The following is an 18,955-nucleotide window of genomic DNA, read 5'->3' as shown; positions in this document are numbered from 1 at the left end:
AAGACTTTCACAGTGCTCCTGCTGGGAGCTTCTCGAGTTTGCCGATGTAATTCGCCTCTTGACGAGGCATTTGGCTACCTGAAGAGAGTCATAGTTACTCCTGTCAGTTGTTGCCCGTTTTACCACAGTCACATTTTCAAGCTTCCTCTATCCAGTTCACCTGTAGCGATACGCCATTATCTGTCAACCTAAAGACTTTCACAGTACTCCTGCTGGGATCTTCTCGAGTTTGCCGATGTATTTCGCCTAGTGTCGAGGGATTTGTCTACCTTAAGATAGTCATAGTTAGTCCTGTCAGATGTTCCCCGTTTTACCACAGTCACATTTTGAAGCTTCCTTTAGCCGGATCACCTGAAGCGATGCGCCATTATCTGTCGACATAAAGACTTTCACAGTAGTGCTGCAAGGAGCTTCTCCTGTTTGCCGATGTATTTCGCCTGTTGACGAGGCATTTGGCTACCTTAAGAGAGTCATAGTTACTCCTGTCAGTTGCTCCCCGTTTCACCACAGTCACATTTTCAAGCTTTCTCTATCCAGTTCTCCTGAAGCGATACGCCATTATCTGTCAACCTAAAGACTATCACAGTACTCCCTCTGGGAGCTTCTCGAGTTTGCCGATGTATTTCGCCTGTTGACGAGGCATTTGTCTACCTTAAGAGAGTCGTAGTTAGTCCTGTCAGTTGCTCCCCGTTTTACCACAGTCACATTTTCAAGCTTCCTTTAGCCAGTTCCCGTGAAGCGATACGCCAATATCTGTCGACATAAAGACTTTCACAGTACTCCTGCCGGGAGCTTCTCGAGTTTGCCGATGTATTTCGCCTGTTGACGGGGCATTTGGCTACCTAAAATGAGTCATAGTTACTCATTGCAGTTTCTCCACGTTTTATAACAGTCACAACTACAAGCTTTCTCTGGCCTGTTCACCTGAATCGGTAGGCCAATATCTGTCGACATAAAGACTTTCACAGTACTCCTGCTGGGAGCTTCTCGTGTTTGCCGATGTATTTCGCCTGTTGACGAGGCATTTGGCTACCTGAAGAGAGTCATAGTTACTCCTGTCAGTTGTTCCCCGTTTTACCACAGTCACATTTTCAAGCTTCCTCTACCCAGTTCACCTGTAGCGATACGCCATTATCTGTCAACCTAAAGACTTTCACAGTACTCCTGCTTAGATCTTCTCGAGTTTGCCGATGTATTTCATCTAGTGTCGAGGCATTTGTCTACCTTAAGATAGTCATAGTTAGTCCTGTCAGATGTTCCCCGTTTTACCACAGTCACATTTTGAAGCTTCCTTTAGCCGGATCACCTGAAGCGATGCGCCATTATCTGTCGACATAAAGACTTTCACAGTAGTGCTGCTGGGAGCGTCTCCTGTTTGCCGATGTATTTCGCCTGTTGACGAGGCATTTGGCTACCTGAAGAGAGTCATAGTTACTCCTGTCAGTTGCTCCCCGTTTTACCACAGTCACATTTTCAAGCTTCCTCTATCCAGTTCATCTGAAGCGATACGCCATTATCTGTCAACCTAAAGACATTCACAGTACTCCTGCTGGGAGCTTCTCGAGTTTGTCGATGTATTTCGCCTGTTGACGAGGCATTTGGCTACCTTAAGAGAGTCATAGTTACTACTGTCAGTTGCTCCCCGTTTCACCACAGTCACATTATCAAGCTTTCTCTATCCAGTTCTCCTGAAGCGATACTTCCTTATCTGTCAACCTAAAGACTATCACAGTACTCCTTCTGGGAGCTTCTCGAGTTTGCCGATGTATTTCGCCTGTTGACGAGGTATTTGTCTACCTTAAGAGAGTCGTAGTTAGTCCTGTCAGTTGCTCCCCGTTTTACCACAGTCACATTTTCAAGCTTCCTTTAGCCAGTTCCCGTGAAGCGATACGCCAATATCTGTCGACATAAAGACTTTCACAGTACTCCTGCCGGGAGCTTCTCGAGTTTGCCGATGTATCTCGCCTGTTGACGAGGCATTTGCATACCTAAAGAGAGACATAGTTACTCATTGCCGTTGCTCCACGTTTTATAACAGTCACATCTACAAGCTTTCTCTGGCCAGTTCACCTGAAGCGATACGCCAATATCTGTCGACATAAAGACTTTCACAGTACTCCTGCTGGGAGCTTCTCGTGTTTGCCGATTTATTTCGCCTGTTGACGAGGCATTTGGCTACCTTAAGAGAGTCATAGTTACTCCTGTCAGTTGCTCCCCGTTTTACCACAGTCATATTTTCAAGCTTCCTCTATCCAGTTCACCTGTAGCGATACGCCATTATCTGTCAACCTAAAGCCTTTCACAGTACTCCTGCCGGTATCTTCTCGAGTTTGCCGATGTATTTCGCCTAATGTCGAGGCAATTGTCTACCTTAAGAGAGTCATAGTTAGTCCTGTCAGATGTTTCCCGTTTTACCACAGTCACATTTTGAAGCTTCCTTTAGCCGGATCACCTGAAGCGATGCGCCATTATCTGTCGACATAAAGACTTTCACAGTAGTCCTGCTGGGAGCTTCTCGTGTTTGCCGATATATTTCGCCTGTTGACGAGGCATTTGGCTACCTGTAGAGAGTCATAGTTACTCCTGTCAGTTGCTCCCCGTTTTACCACAGTCACATTTTCAAGCTTCCTTTAGCCAGTTCTCGTGAAGCGATACGCCAATATCTGTCGACATAAAGACTTTCACAGTACTCCTGCCAGGAGCTTCTCGAGTTTGCCGATGTATTTCGCCTGTTGACGAGGCATTTGGCTACCTAAAGGGAGTCATAGTTACTCGTTGCATGTTGCTCCACGTTTTATAACAGTCACAACTACAAGCTTTCTCTGGCCAGTTCACCTGAAGCGGTACGCCAATATCTGTCGACATAAAGACTTTCACAGTGCTCCTGCTGGGAGCTTCTCGAGTTTGCCGATGTAATTCGCCTCTTGACGAGGCATTTGGCTACCTGAAGAGAGTCATAGTTACTCCTGTCAGTTGTTGCCCGTTTTACCACAGTCACATTTTCAAGCTTCCTCTATCCAGTTCACCTGTAGCGATACGCCATTATCTGTCAACCTAAAGACTTTCACAGTACTCCTGCTGGGATCTTCTCGAGTTTGCCGATGTATTTCGCCTAGTGTCGAGGCATTTGTCTACCTTAAGATAGTCATAGTTAGTCCTGTCAGATGTTCCCCGTTTTACCACAGTCACATTTTGAAGCTTCCTTTAGCCGGATCACCTGAAGCGATGCGCCATTATCTGTCGACATAAAGACTTTCACAGTACTCCTTCTGGGAGCTTCTCGAGTTTGCCGATGTATTTCGCCTGTTGACGAGGCATTTGTCTACCTTAAGAGAGTCGTAGTTAGTCCTGTCAGTTGCTCCCCGTTTTACCACAGTCACATTTTCAAGCTTCCTTTAGCCAGTTCCCGTGAAGCGATACGCCAATATCTGTCGACATAAAGACTTTCACAGTACTCCTGCCGGGAGCTTCTCGAGTTTGCCTATGTATTTCGCCTGTTGACGGGGCATTTGGCTACCTAAAATGAGTCATAGTTACTCATTGCAGTTTCTCCACGTTTTATAACAGTCACAACTACAAGATTTCTCTGGCCTGTTCACCTGAATCGGTACGCCAATATCTGTCGACATAAAGACTTTCACAGTACTCCTGCTGGGAGCTTCTCGTGTTTGCCGATGTATTTCGCCTGTTGACGAGGCATTTGGCTACCTGAAGAGAGTCATAGTTACTCCTGTCAGTTGTTCCCCGTTTTACCACAGTCACATTTTCAAGCTTCCTCTATCCAGTTCACCTGTAGCGATACGCCATTATCTGTCAACCTAAAGACTTTCACAGTACTCCTGCTTAGATCTTCTCGAGTTTGCCGATGTATTTCATCTAGTGTCGAGGCATTTGTCTACCTTAAGATAGTCATAGTTAGTCCTGTCAGATGTTCCCCGTTTTACCACAGTCACATTTTGAAGCTTCCTTTAGCCGGATCACCTGAAGCGATGCGCCATTATCTGTCGACATAAAGACTTTCACAGTAGTGCTGCTGGGAGCGTCTCCTGTTTGCCGATGTATTTCGCCTGTTGACGAGGCATTTGGCTACCTGAAGAGAGTCATAGTTACTCCTGTCAGTTGCTCCCCGTTTTACCACAGTCACATTTTCAAGCTTCCTCTATCCAGTTCATCTGAAGCGATACGCCATTATCTGTCAACCTAAAGACATTCACAGTACTCCTGCTGGGAGCTTCTCGAGTTTGTCGATGTATTTCGCCTGTTGACGAGGCATTTGGCTACCTTAAGAGAGTCATAGTTACTCCTGTCAGTTGCTCCCGGTTTCACCACAGTCACATTATCAAGCTTTCTCTATCCAGTTCTCCTGAAGCGATACTTCCTTATCTGTCAACCTAAAGACTATCACAGTACTCCTTCTGGGAGCTTCTCGAGTTTGCCGATGTATTTCGCCTGTTGACGAGGTATTTGTCTACCTTAAGAGAGTCGTAGTTAGTCCTGTCAGTTGCTCCCCGTTTTACCACAGTCACATTTTCAAGCTTCCATTAGCCAGTTCCCGTGAAGCGATACGCCAATATCTGTCGACATAAAGACTTTCACAGTACTCCTGCCGGGAGCTTCTCGAGTTTGCCGATGTATCTCGCCTGTTGACGAGGCATTTGCATACCTAAAGAGAGACATAGTTACTCATTGCCGTTGCTCCACGTTTTATAACAGTCACATCTACAAGCTTTCTCTGGCCAGTTCACCTGAAGCGATACGCCAATATCTGTCGACATAAAGACTTTCACAGTACTCCTGCTGGGAGCTTCTCGTGTTTGCCGATTTATTTCGCCTGTTGACGAGGCATTTGGCTACCTTAAGAGAGTCATAGTTACTCCTGTCAGTTCCTCCCCGTTTTACCACAGTCATATTTTCAAGCTTCCTCTATCCAGTTCACCTGTAGCGATACGCCATTATCTGTCAACCTAAAGCCTTTCACAGTACTCCTGCCGGTATCTTCTCGAGTTTGCCGATGTATTTCGCCTAATGTCGAGGCAATTGTCTACCTTAAGAGAGTCATAGTTAGTCCTGTCAGATGTTTCCCGTTTTACCACAGTCACATTTTGAAGCTTCCTTTAGCCGGATCACCTGAAGCGATGCGCCATTATCTGTCGACATAAAGACTTTCACAGTAGTCCTGCTGGGAGCTTCTCGTGTTTGCCGATATATTTCGCCTGTTGACGAGGCATTTGGCTACCTGTAGAGAGTCATAGTTACTCCTGTCAGTTGCTCCCCGTTTTACCACAGTCACATTTTCAAGCTTCCTTTAGCCAGTTCTCGTGAAGCGATACGCCAATATCTGTCGACATAAAGACTTTCACAGTACTCCTGCTAAGAGCTTCTCGTGTTTGCCGATGTATTTCGCCTGTTGACGAGGCACTTGGCTACCTGAAGAGAGTCATAGTTACTCCTGTCAGTTGTTCCCCGTTTTACCACAGTCACATTTTCAAGCTTCCTCTATCCAGTTCACCTGTAGCGATACGCCATTATCTGTCAACCTAAAGACTTTCACAGTACTCCTGCTGGGATTTTCTCGAGTTTGCCGATGTATTTCGCCTAGTGTCGAGGCATTTGTCTACCTTAAGATAGTCATAGGTAGTCCTGTCAGATGTTCCCCGTTTTACCACAGTCACATTTTGAAGGTTCCTTTAGCCGGATCACCTGAAGCGATGCGCCACTATCTGTCGACATAAAGACTTTCACAGTAGTGCTGCTGGAAGCTTGTCCTGTTTGCCGATGTATTTCGCCTGTTGACGAGGCATTTGGCTACCTGAAGAGAGTCATAGTTACTCCTGTCAGTTGCTCCCCGTTTTACCACAGTCACATTTTCAAGCTTCCTCTATCCAGTTCATCTGAAGCGATACGCCATTATCTGTCAACCCAAAGACATTCACAGTACTCCTGCTGGGAGCTTCTCGAGTTTGCCGATGTATTTCGCCTGTTGACGAGGCATTTGGCTACCTTAAGAGAGTCATAGTTACTCCTGTCAGTTGCTCCCCGTTTCACCACAGTCACATTTTCAAGCTTTCTCTGTCCAGTTCTCCTGAAGCGATACGCCATTATCTGTCAACCTAAAGACTATCACAGTACTCCTTCTGGGAGCTTCTCGAGTTTGCCGATGTATTTCGCCTGTTGACGAGGCATTTGTCTACCTTAAGAGAGTCGTAGTTAGTCCTGTCAGTTGCTCCCCGTTTTACCACAGTCACATTTTCAAGCTTCCTTTAGCCAGTTCCCGTGAAGCGATACGCCAATATTTGGCGACATAAAGAATTTCACAGTACTCCTGCCGGGAGCTTCTCGAGTTTGCCGATGTATTTCGCCTGTTGACGAGGCATTTGGCTACCTAAAATGAGTCATAGTTATTCAGTGCAGTTTCTCCACCTTTTATAACAGTCACAACTACAAGCTTTCTCTGGCCTGTTCACCTGAAGCGGTACGCCAATATCTGTCGACATAAAGACTTTCACAGTACTCCTGCTGGGAGCTTCTCGAGTTTGCCGATGTATTTCGCCAGTTGACGAGGCATTTGTCTACCTTAAGAGAGTCGTAGTTAGTCCTGTCAGTAGCTCACCGTTTTTCCACAGTCACATTTACAAGCTTCCTTTAGCCAGTTCCCGTGAAGCGATACGCCAATATCTGTCGACATAAAGACTTTCACAGTACTCCTGCCGGGATCTTCTCGAGTTTGCCGATGTATTTCGCCTGTTGACGAGGCATTTGGCTACCTAAAGGGAGTCATAGTTACTCATTGCATGTTGCTCCACGTTTTAAAACAGTCACAACTACAAGCTTTCTCTGGCCTGTTCACCTGAAGCGGTACGCCAATATCTGTCGACATAAAGACTTTCACAGTACTCCTGCTGGGAGCTTCTCGAGTTTGCCGATGTAATTCGTCTCTTGACGAGGCATTTGTCTACCTTAAGAGAGTCGTAGTTAGTCCTGTCAGTTGCTTTCCGTTTTACCACAGTCACATTTTCAAGCTTCCTTTAGCCAGTTCTCGTAAAGCGATACGCCAATATCTGTCGACATAAAGACTTTCACAGTACTCCTGCTGGGAGCTTCTCGTGTTTGCCGATGTATTTCGCCTGTTGACGAGGCATTTGGCTACCTGAAGAGAGTCATAATTACTCCTGTCAGTTGCTCCCCGTTTTACCACAGTCACATTTTCAAGCTTCCTCTATCCAGTTGATCTGAAGCGATACGCCAATATCTGGCGACATAAAGAATTTCACAGTACTCCTGCCGGGAGCTTCTCGAGTTTGCCGATGTATTTCGCCTGTTGACGAGGCATTTGGCTACCTAAAATGAGTCATAGTTATTCAGTGCAGTTTCTCCACGTTTTATAACAGTCACAACTACAAGCTTTCTCTGGCCTGTTCACCTGAAGCGGTACGCCAATATCTGTCGACATAAAGACTTTCACAGTACTCCTGCTGGGAGCTTCTCGAGTTTGCCGATGTATTTCGCCAGTTGACGAGGCATTTGTCTACCTTAAGAGAGTCGTAGTTAGTCCTGTCAGTAGCTCACCGTTTTTCCACAGTCACATTTACAAGCTTCCTTTAGCCAGTTCCCGTGAAGCGATACGCCAATATCTGTCGACATAAAGACTTTCACAGTACTCCTGCCGGGAGCTTCTCGAGTTTGCCGATGTATTTCGCCTGTTGACGAGGCATTTGGCTACCTAAAGGGAGTCATAGTTACTCGTTGCATGTTGCTCCACGTTTTATAACAGTCACAACTACAAGCTTTCTCTGGCCAGTTCACCTGAAGCGGTACGCCAATATCTGTCGACATAAAGACTTTCACAGTGCTCCTGCTGGGAGCTTCTCGAGTTTGCCGATGTAATTCGCCTCTTGACGAGGCATTTGGCTACCTGAAGAGAGTCATAGTTACTCCTGTCAGTTGTTGCCCGTTTTACCACAGTCACATTTTCAAGCTTCCTCTATCCAGTTCACCTGTAGCGATACGCCATTATCTGTCAACCTAAAGACTTTCACAGTACTCCTGCTGGGATCTTCTCGAGTTTGCCGATGTATTTCGCCTAGTGTCGAGGCATTTGTCTACCTTAAGATAGTCATAGTTAGTCCTGTCAGATGTTCCCCGTTTTACCACAGTCACATTTTGAAGCTTCCTTTAGCCGGATCACCTGAAGCGATGCGCCATTATCTGTCGACATAAAGACTTTCACAGTAGTGCTGCTGGGAGCTTCTCCTCTTTGCCGATGTATTTCGCCTGTTGACGAGGCATTTGGCTACCTTAAGAGAGTCATAGTTACTCCTGTCAGTTGCTCCCCGTTTCACCACAGTCACATTTTCAAGCTTTCTCTAGCCAGTTCTCCTGAAGCGATACGCCATTATCTGTCAACCTAAAGACTATCACAGTACTCCTTCTGGGAGCTTCTCGAGTTTGCCGATGTATTTCGCCTGTTGACGAGGCATTTGTCTACCTTAAGAGAGTCATAGTTACTCCTGTCAGTTGCTCCCCGTTTCACCACAGTCACATTTTCAAGCTTTCTCTATCCAGTTCTCCTGAAGCGATACTTCCTTATCTGTCAACCTAATGACTATCACAGTACTCCTTCTGGGAGCTTCTCGAGTTTGCCGATGTATTTCGCCTGTTGACGAGGTATTTGTCTACCTTAAGAGAGTCGTAGTTAGTCCTGTCAGTTGCTCCCCGTTTTACCACAGTCACATTTTCAAGCTTCCTTTAGCCAGTTCCCGTGAAGCGATACGCCAATATCTGTCGACATAAAGACTTTCACAGTTCTCCTGCTGGGAGCTTCTCGAGTTTGCCGATGTATTTCGCCTGTTGACGAGGCATTTGTCTACCTTAAGAGATTCGTAGTTAGTCCTGTCAGTTGCACCCCGTTTTTCCACAGTCACATTTTCAAGCTTCCTTTAGCCAGTTCCCGTGAAGCGATACGCCAATATCTGTCGACATAAAGACTTTCACAGTACTCCTGCCGGGAGCTTCTCGAGTTTGCCGATGTATCTCGCCTGTTGACGAGGCATTTGCATACCTAAAGAGAGACATAGTTACTCATTGCCGTTGCTCCACGTTTTATAACACTCACATCTACAAGCTTTCTCTGGCCAGTTCACTTGAAGCGATACGCCAATATCTGTCGACATAAAGACTTTCACAGTACTCCTGCTGTGAGCTTCTCGTGTTTGCCGATGTATTTCGCCTGTTGACGAGGCACTTGGCTACCTGAAGAGAGTCATAGTTACTCCTGTCAGTTGCTCCCCGTTTTACCACAGTCATATTTTCAAGCTTCCTCTATCCAGTTCACCTGAAGCGATACGCCATTATCTGTCAACCTAAAGCCTTTCACAGTACTCCTGCCGGTATCTTCTCGAGTTTGCCGATGTATTTCGCCTAATAACGAGGCAATTGTCTACCTTAAGAGAGTCATAGTTAGTCCTATCAGATGTTTCCCGTTTTACCACAGTCACATTTTCAAGCTTCCTTTAGCCAGTTCTCGTGAAGCGATACGCCAATATCTGTCGACATAATGACTTTCACAGTACTCCTGCTGGGAGCTTCTCGTGTTTGCCGATGTATTTCGCCTGTTGACGAGGCATTTGGCTACCTAAAGGGAGTCATAGTCACTCATTGCAGTTTCTCCACGTTTTATAACAGTCACAACTACAAGCTTTCTCTGGCCTGTTCACCTGAAGCGGTCGCCATTATCTGTCAACCTAAAGACTTTCACAGTACTTCTGCTGGGAGTTTCTCGAGTTTGCCGATGTATTTCGCCTGTTGACGAGGCATTTGGCTACCTTAAGAGAGTCATAGTTACTCCTATCATTTGCTCCCCGTTTCACCACAGTCACATTTTCAAGCTTCCTCTATCCAGTTCCCGTGAAGCGATACGCCAATATCTGTCGACATAAAGACTTTCACAGTACTCCTGCCGGGAGCTTCTCGAGTTTGCCGATGTATTTCGCCTGATGACGAGGCATTTGGCTACCTAAAGGGAGTCATAGTTACTCATTGTATGTTGCTCCACGTTTTACAGCAGTCACAACTACAAGCTTTCTCTGGCCTGTTCACCTGAAGCGGTACGCCAATATCTGTCGACATAAAGACTTTCACAGTACTCCTGCTGGGAGCTTCTCGAGTTTGCCGATGTAATTCTCCTCTTGACGAGGCATTTGTCTACCTTAAGAGAGTCGTAGTTAGTCCTGTCAGTTGCTCCCCGTTTTACTACAGTCACATTTTCTAGCTTCCTTTAGCCAGTTCCCGTGAAGCGATACGCCAATATCTGTCGACATAATGACTTTCACAGTACTCCTGCCGGGAGCTTCTCGAGTTTGCCGATGTATTTCGCCTGTTGACGAGGTACTTGCATACCTAAAGAGAGTCATAGTTACTCATTGCAGTTGCTCCACGTTTTATAACAGGCACATCTACAAGCTTTCTCTGGCCAGTTCACCTGAAGCGATACGCCAATATCTGTCGACATAAAGACTTTCACAGTACTCCTGCTGGGAGCTTCTCGTGTTTGCCGATGTATTTCGCCTGTTGACGAGGCATTTGGCTACCTGAAGAGAGTCATAGTTACTCCTGTCAGTTGCTCCCCGTTTTACCACAGTCATATTTTCAAGCTTCCTCTATCCAGTTCACCTGAAGCGATACGCCATTATCTGTCAACCTAAAGCCTTTCACAGTACTCCTGCCGGTATCTTCTCGAGTTTGCCGATGTACTTCCCCTAATGACGAGGCAATTGTCTACCTTAAGAGAGTCATAGTCAGTCCTGTCAGATGTTTCCCGTTTTACCACAGTCACACTTTGAAGCTTCCTTTAGCCGGATCACCTGAAGCCATGCGCCATTATATGTCGACATAAAGACTTTCACAGTAGTCCTGCTGGGAGCTTCTCGTGTTTGCCGATATATATCGCCTGTTGACGAGGCATTTGGCTACCTGAAGAGAGTCATAGTTACTCCTGTCAGTTGCTCCCCCTTTTACCACAGTCACATTTTCAAGCTTCCTTTAGCCAGTTCCCGTGCAGCGATACGCCAATATCTGTCGACATAAAGACTTTCACAGTACTCCTGCCGGGAGCTTCTCGAGTTTGCCGATGTATTTCGCCTGTTGACGAGGCATTTGGCTACCTAAAGGGAGTCATAGTTACTCATTGCAGTTTCTCCACGTTTTATAACAGTCACAACTACAAGCTTTCTCTGGCCTGTTCACCTGAAGCGGTCGCCATTATCTGTCAACCTAAAGACTTTCACAGTACTTCTGCTGGGAGCTTCTCGAGTTTGCCGATTTATTTCGCCTGTTGGCGAGGCATTTGGCTACCTTAAGAGAGTCATAGTTACTCCAATCAGTTGCTCCCCGTTTCACCACAGTCACATTTTCAAGCTTCCTCTATCCAGTTCCCGTGAAGCGATACGCCAATATCTGTCGACATAAAGACTTTCACAGTACTCCTGCCGGGAGCTTCTCGAGTTTGCCGATGTATTTCGCCTGTTGACGAGGCATTTGGCTACCTAAAGGGAGTCATAGTTACTCATTGTATGTTGCTCCACGTTTTATAACAGTCACAACTAGAAGCTTTCTCTGGCCTGTTCACCTGAAGCGGTACGCCAATATCTGTCGACATAAAGACTTTCACAGTACTCCTGCTGGGAGCTTCTCGAGTTTGCCGATGTAATTCTCCTCTTGACGAGGCATTTGTCTACCTTAAGAGAGTCGTAGTTAGTCCTGTCAGTTGCTCCCCGTTTTACTACAGTCACATTTTCTAGCTTCTTTTAGCCAGTTCTCGTGAAGCAATCCGCCAATTTCTGTCGACATAAAGACTTTCACAGTACTCCTTCTGGGAGCTTCTCGTGTTTGCCGATGTATTTCGCCTGTTGACGAGGCATTTGGCTACCTGAAGAGAGTCATAGTTACTCCTGTCAGTTGCTCCCCGTTTTACCACAGTCATATTTTCAAGCATCCTCTATCCAGTTCACCTGAAGCGATACGCCATTATCTGTCAACCTAAAGCCTTTCACAGTACTCCTGCCGGGATCTTCTCGAGTTTGCCGATGTAGTTCGCCTAATGACGAGCCAATTGTCTACCTTAAGAGAGTCATAGTTAGTCCTGTCAGATGTTTCCCGTTTTACCACAGTCACATTTTGAAGCTTCCTTTAGCCGGATCACCTGAAGCGATGCGCCATTATCTGTCGACATAAAGACTTTCACAGTAGTCCTGCTGGGAGCTTCTCGTGTTTGCCGATATATTTCGCCTGTTGACGAGGCAATTGGCTACCTGAAGAGAGTCATAGTTACTCCTGTCAGTTGCTCCCCGTTTTACCACAGTCACATTTTCAAGCTTCCTCTATCCAGTTCACCTGAAGCGATACGCCATTATCTGTCAAACTAATGACTTTCACAGTACTTCTGCTGGGAGCTTCTCGAGTTTGCCGATGTATTTCGCCTGTTGACGAGGCATTTGGCAACCTTAAGAGGGTCATAGTTACTCCTATCAGTTGCTCCCCGTTTCACCACAGTCACATTTTCAAGCTTCCTCTATCCAGTTCTCCTGAAGCAATACGCCATTATCTGTCAACCTAAAGACTATCACAGTACTCCTTCTGGGAGCTTCTCGAGTTTGCCGATGTAATTCGCCTCTTGACGAGGCATTTGTCTACCTTAAGAGAGTCGTAGTTAGTCCTGTCAGTTGCTCCCCGTTTTACTACAGTCACATTTTCTAGCTTCCTTTAGCCAGTTCTCGTGAAGCAATACGCCAATATCTGTCGACATAAAGACTTTCACAGTACTCCTTCTGGGAGCTTCTCGTGTTTGCCGATGTATTTCGCCTGTTGACGAGGCATTTGGCTACCTGAAGAGAGTCATAGTTACTCCTGTCAGTTGCTCCCCGTTTTACCACAGTCACATTTTCAAGCTTCCCCTATCCAGTTCACCTGAAGCGATACGCCATTATCTGTCAAACTAAAGACTTTCACAGTACTTCTGCTGGGAGCCTCTCGAGTTTGCCGATGTATTTCGCCTGATGACGAGGCATTTGGCTACCTTAAGAGGGTCATAGTTATTCCTATCAGTTGCTCCCCGTTTCACCACAGTCACATTTTCAAGCTTCCTCTATCCATTTCTCCTGAAGCAATACGCCATTATCTGTCAACCTAAAGACTATCACAGTACTCCTTCTGGGAGCTTCTCGAGTTTGCCGATGTAATTCGCCTCTTGACGAGGCATTTGTCTACCTTAAGAGAGTCGTAGTTAGTCCTGTCAGTTGCTCCCCGTTTTACTACAGTCACATTTTCTAGCTTCCTTTAGCCAGTTCTCGTGAAGCAATACGCCAATATCTGTCGACATAAAGACTTTCACAGTACTCCTGCTGGGAGCTTCTCGAGTTTGCCGATGTAATTCGCCTCTTGACGAGGCATTTGTCTACCTTAAGAGAGTCGTAGTTAGTCCTGTCAGTTGCTCCCCGTTTTACTACAGTCACATTTTCTAGCTTCCTTTAGCCAGTTCTCGTGAAGCAATACGCCAATATCTGTCGACATAAAGACTTTCACAGTAGTCCTGCTGGGAGCTTCTCGTGTTTGCCGATATATTTCGCCTGTTGACGAGGCATTTGGCTACCTGAAGAGAGTCATAGTTACTCCTGTCAGTTGCTCCCCGTTTTACCACAGTCACATTTTCAAGCTTCCTCTATCCAGTTCACCTGAAGCGATACGCCATTATCTGTCAAACTAATGACTTTCACAGTACTTCTGCTGGGAGCTTCTCGAGTTTGCCGATGTATTTCGCCTGTTGACGAGGCATTTGGCAACCTTAAGAGGGTCATAGTTACTCCTATCAGTTGCTCCCCGTTTCACCACAGTCACATTTTCAAGCTTCCTCTATCCAGTTCACCTGAAGCGATACGCCATTATCTGTCAAAATAAAGACTTTCACAGTACTTCTGCTGGGAGCTTCTCGAGTTTGCCGATGTATTTCGCCTGTTGACGAGGCATTTGGCTACCTTAAGAGGGTCATAGTTACTCCTATCAGTTGCTCCCCGTTTCAACACAGTCACATTTTCAAGCTTCCTCTATCCAGTTCTCCTGAAGCAATACGCCATTATCTGTCAACCTAAAGACTATCACAGTACTCCTTCTGGGAGCTTCTCGAGTTTGCCGATGTAATTCGCCTCTTGACGAGGCATTTGTCTACCTTAAGAGAGTCGTAGTTAGTCCTGTCAGTTGCTCCACGTTTTACTACAGTCACATTTTCTAGCTTCCTTTAGCCAGTTCTCGTGAAGCAATACGCCAATATCTGTCGACATAAAGACTTTCACAGTACTCCTGCTGGGAGCTTCTCGAGTTTGCCGATGTATTTCGCCTGTTGACGAGGCATTTGGCTACCTAAAGGGAGTCATAGTTACTCATTGCATGTTGCTCCACGTTTTATAACAGTCACAACTACAAGCTTTCTCTGGCCTGTTCACCTGAAGCGGTACGCCAATATCTGTCGACATAAAGACTTTCACAGTACTCCTGCTGGGAGCTTCTCGAGTTTGCCGATGTAATTCGCCTCTTGACGAGGCATTTGTCTACCTTAAGAGAGTCGTAGTTAGTCCTGTCAGTTGCTCTCCGTTTTACCACAGTCACATTTTCAAGCTTCCTTCAGCCAGTTCTCGTGAAGCGATACGCCAATATCTGTCGACATAGAGACTTTCACAGTACTCCTGCTGGGAGCTTCTAGAGTTTGCCGATGTATTTCGCCTGTTGACGAGGCATTTGGCTACCTTAAGAGAGTCATAGTTACTCCTGCCAGTGTCTCACCGTTAAACCGTAGTCACATCTACTAGCTTCCCCTGCCCCGTTCACCAGAAGCGATACGCCATTATTTGTCGACATAGAGTTTCACAGTACTCCTGCCGGGAGTTTCTCGTGTCTGCCGATGTTTTTCTCCTGTTCACGAGGTATTTGGCTACCTTGAGAGAGTCATAGCTACTCCTGTCAGTTGGTCCCCGTTTTACCACAGTCACATTTTCAAGCTTCCTCTATCCTGTTCACCTGAAGCGATACGCCTTTATCTGTCAACCTAAAGACTTTCACAGTACTCCTGCTGGGAGCTTCTAGTGTTTCCCGATGTATTTCGCCTGTTGACGAGGCATTTGGCTACCTTAAGAGAGTCATAGTTACTCATTGCAGTTGCTCCACGTTTTATAACAGTCACATCTACAAGCTTTCTCTGGCCAGTTCCCGTGAAGCGATACGCCAATATCTGTCGACATAAAGACTTTCACAGTACTCTTGCCGGGAGCTTCTCGAGTTTGCCGATGTATTTCGCCTGTTGACGAGGCATTTGGCTACCTAAAGGGAGTGATAGTTACTCATTGCAGTTTCTCCACGTTTTATAACAGTCACAACTACAAGCTTTCTCTGGCCTGTTCACCTGAAGCGGTCGCCATTGTCTGTCAACCTAAAGACTTTCACAGTACTTCTGCTGGGAGCTTCTCGAGTTTGCCGATGTATTTCGCCTGTTGACGAGGCATTTGGCTACCTTAAGAGAGTCATAGTTACTCCTATCAGTTGCTCCCCGTTTCACCACAGTCACATTTTCAAGCTTCCTCTATCCTGTTCCCGTGAAGCGATACGCCAATATCTGTCGACATAAAGACTTTCACAGTACTCCTGCCGGGAGCTTCTCGAGTTTGCCGATGTATTTCGCCTGTTGACGAGGCATTTGGCTGCCTAAAGGGAGTCATAGTTACTCATTGTATGTTGCTCCACGTTTTATAACAGTCACAACTACAAGCTTTCGCTGGCCTGTTCACCTGAAGCGGTACGCCAATATCTGTCGACATAAAGACTTTCACAGTACTCCTGCTGGGAGCTTCTCGAGTTTGCCGATGTAATTCTCCTCTTGACGAGGCATTTGTCTACCTTAAGAGAGTCGTAGTTAGTCCTGTCAGTTGCTCCCCGTTTTACTACAGTCACATTTTCTAGCTTCCTTTAGCCAGTTCTCGTGAAGCAATACGCCCATATCTGTCGACATAAAGACTTTCACAGTACTCCTTCTGGGAGCTTCTCGTGTTTGCCGATGTATTTCGCCTGTTGACGAGGCATTTGGCTACCTGAAGAGAGTCATAGTTACTCCTGTCAGTTGCTCCCCGTTTTACCACAGTCACATTTTCAAGCTTCCTCTATCCAGTTCACCTGAAGCGATACGCCATTATCTGTCAACCTAAAGCCTTTCACAGTACTCCTGCCGGGATCTTCTCGAATTTGCCGATGTATTTCGCCTAATGACGAGCCAATTGTCTACCTTAAGAGAGTCATAGTTAGTCCTGTCAGATGTTTCCCGTTTTACCACAGTCACATTTTGAAGCTTCCTTGAGCCGGATCACCTGAAGCGATGCGCCATTATCTGTCGACATAAAGACTTTCACAGTAGTCCTGCTGGGAGCTTCTCGTGTTTGCCGATATATTTCGCCTGTTGACGAGGCATTTGGCTACCTGAAGAGAGTCATAGTTACTCCTGTCAGTTGCTCCCCGTTTTACCACAGTCACATTTTCAAGCTTCCTCTATCCAGTTCACCTGAAGCGATACGCCATTATCTGTCAAACTAAAGACTTTCACAGTACTTCTGCTGGGAGCCTCTCGAGTTTGCCGATGTATTTCGCCTGATGACGAGGCATTTGGCTACCTTAAGAGGGTCATAGTTATTCCTATCAGTTGCTCCCCGTTTCACCACAGTCACATTTTCAAGCTTCCTCTATCCAGTTCTCCTGAAGCAATACGCCATTATCTGTCAACCTAAAGACTATCACAGTACTCCTTCTGGGAGCTTCTCGAGTTTGCCGATGTAAATAGCCTCTTGACGAGGCATTTGTCTACCTTAAGAGAGTCGTAGTTAGTCCTGTCAGTTGCTCCCCGTTTTACTACAGTCACATTTTCTAGCTTCCTTTAGCCAGTTCTCGTGAAGCAATACGCCAATATCTGTCGACATAAAGACTTTCACAGTACTCCTGCTGGGAGCTTCTCGAGTTTGCCGATGTAATTCGCCTCTTGACGAGGCATTTGGCTACCTTAAGAGAGTCATAGTTACTCCTGCCAGTGTCTCACCGTTAAACCGTAGTCACATCTACTAGCTTCCCCTGCCCCGTTCACCAGAAGCGATACGCCATTATTTGTCGACATAGAGTTTCACAGTACTCCTGCCGGGAGTTTCTCGTGTCTGCCGATGTTTTTCTCCTGTTCACGAGGTATTTGGCTACCTTAAGAGAGTCGTAGTTAGTCCTGTCAGTAGCTCACCGTTTTTCCACAGTCACATTTACAAGCTTCCTTTAGCCAGTTCCCGTGAAGCGATACGCCAATATCTGTCGACATAAAGACTTTCACAGTACTGTTGCCGGGAGCTTCTCGAGTTTGCCGATGTATTTCGCCTGTTGACGAGGCATTTGACTACCTAAAAGGAGTCATAGTTACTCATTGCAGTTTCTCCACGTTTTATAACAGTCACAACTACAAGCTTTCTCTGGCCTGTTCACCTGAAGCGGTCGCCATTATCTGTCAACCTAAAGACTTTCACAGTACTTCTGCTGGGAGCTTCTCGAGTTTGCCGATGTATTTCGCCTGTTGACGAGGCATTTGGCTACCTTAAGAGAGTCATAGTTACTCCTATCAGTTGCTCCCCGTTTCACCACAGTCACATTTTCAAGCTTCCTCTATCCTGTTCCCGTGAAGCGATACGCCAATATCTGTCGACATAAAGGCTTTCACAGTACTCCTGCCGGGAGCTTCTCGAGTTTGCCGATGTATTTCGCCTGTTGACGAGGCATTTGGCTACCTAAAGGGAGTCATAATTACTCATTGTATGTTGCTCCACGTTTTATAACAGTCACAACTACAAGCTTTCTCTGGCCTGTTCACCTGAAGCGGTACGCCAATATCTGTCGACATAAAGACTTTCACAGTACTCCTGCTGGGAGCTTCTCGAGTTTGCCGATGTAATTCTCCTCTTGACGAGGCATTTGTCTACCTTAAGAGAGTCGTAGTTAGTCCTGTCAGTTGCTCCCCGTTTTACTACAGTCACATTTTCTAGCTTCCTTTAGCCAGTTCTCGTGAAGCAATACGCCCATATCTGTCGACATAAAGACTTTCACAGTACTCCTTCTGGGAGCTTCTCGTGTTTGCCGATGTATTTCGCCTGTTGACGAGGCATTTGGCTACCTGAAGAGAGTCATAGTTACTCCTGTCAGTTGCTCCCCGTTTTACCACAGCCACTTTTTCAAGCTTCCTCTATCCAGTTCACCTGAAGCGATACGGCATTATCTGTCAACCTAAAGCCTTTCACAGTACTCCTGCCGGGATCTTCTCGAGTTTGCCGATGTATTTCGCCTAATGACGAGCCAATTGTCTACCTTAAGAGAGTCATAGTTAGTCCTGTCAGATGTTTCCCGTTTTACCACAGTCACATTTTGAAGCTTCCTTTAGCCGGATCACCTGAAGCGATGCGCCATTATCTGTCGACATAAAGACTTTCACAGTAGTCCTGCTGGGAGCTTCTCGTGTTTGCCGATATATTTCGCCTGTTGACGAGGCATTTGGCTACCTGAAGAGAGTCATAGTTACTCCTGTCAGTTGCTCCCCGTTTTACCACAGTCACATTTTCAAGCTTCCTGTATCCAGTTCACCTGAAGCGATACGCCATTATCTGTCAAACTAAAGACTTTCACAGTACTTCTGCTGGGAGCCACTCGAGTTTGCCGATGTATTTCGCCTGATGACGAGGCATTTGGCTACCTTAAGAGGGTCATAGTTATTCCTATCAGTTGCTCCCCGATTCACCACAGTCACATTTTCTAGCTTCCTTTAGCCAGTTCTCGTGAAGCAATACGCCAATATCTGTCGACATAAAGACTTTCACAGTACTCCTGCTGGGAGCTTCTCGCGTTTGCCGAT

Source organism: Schistocerca americana, chromosome X (genome assembly GCF_021461395.2).
Source record: "Schistocerca americana isolate TAMUIC-IGC-003095 chromosome X, iqSchAmer2.1, whole genome shotgun sequence".
Lineage (NCBI taxonomy): Eukaryota > Metazoa > Arthropoda > Insecta > Orthoptera > Acrididae > Schistocerca > Schistocerca americana.
Note: the sequence above shows the minus strand (reverse complement) of the source record.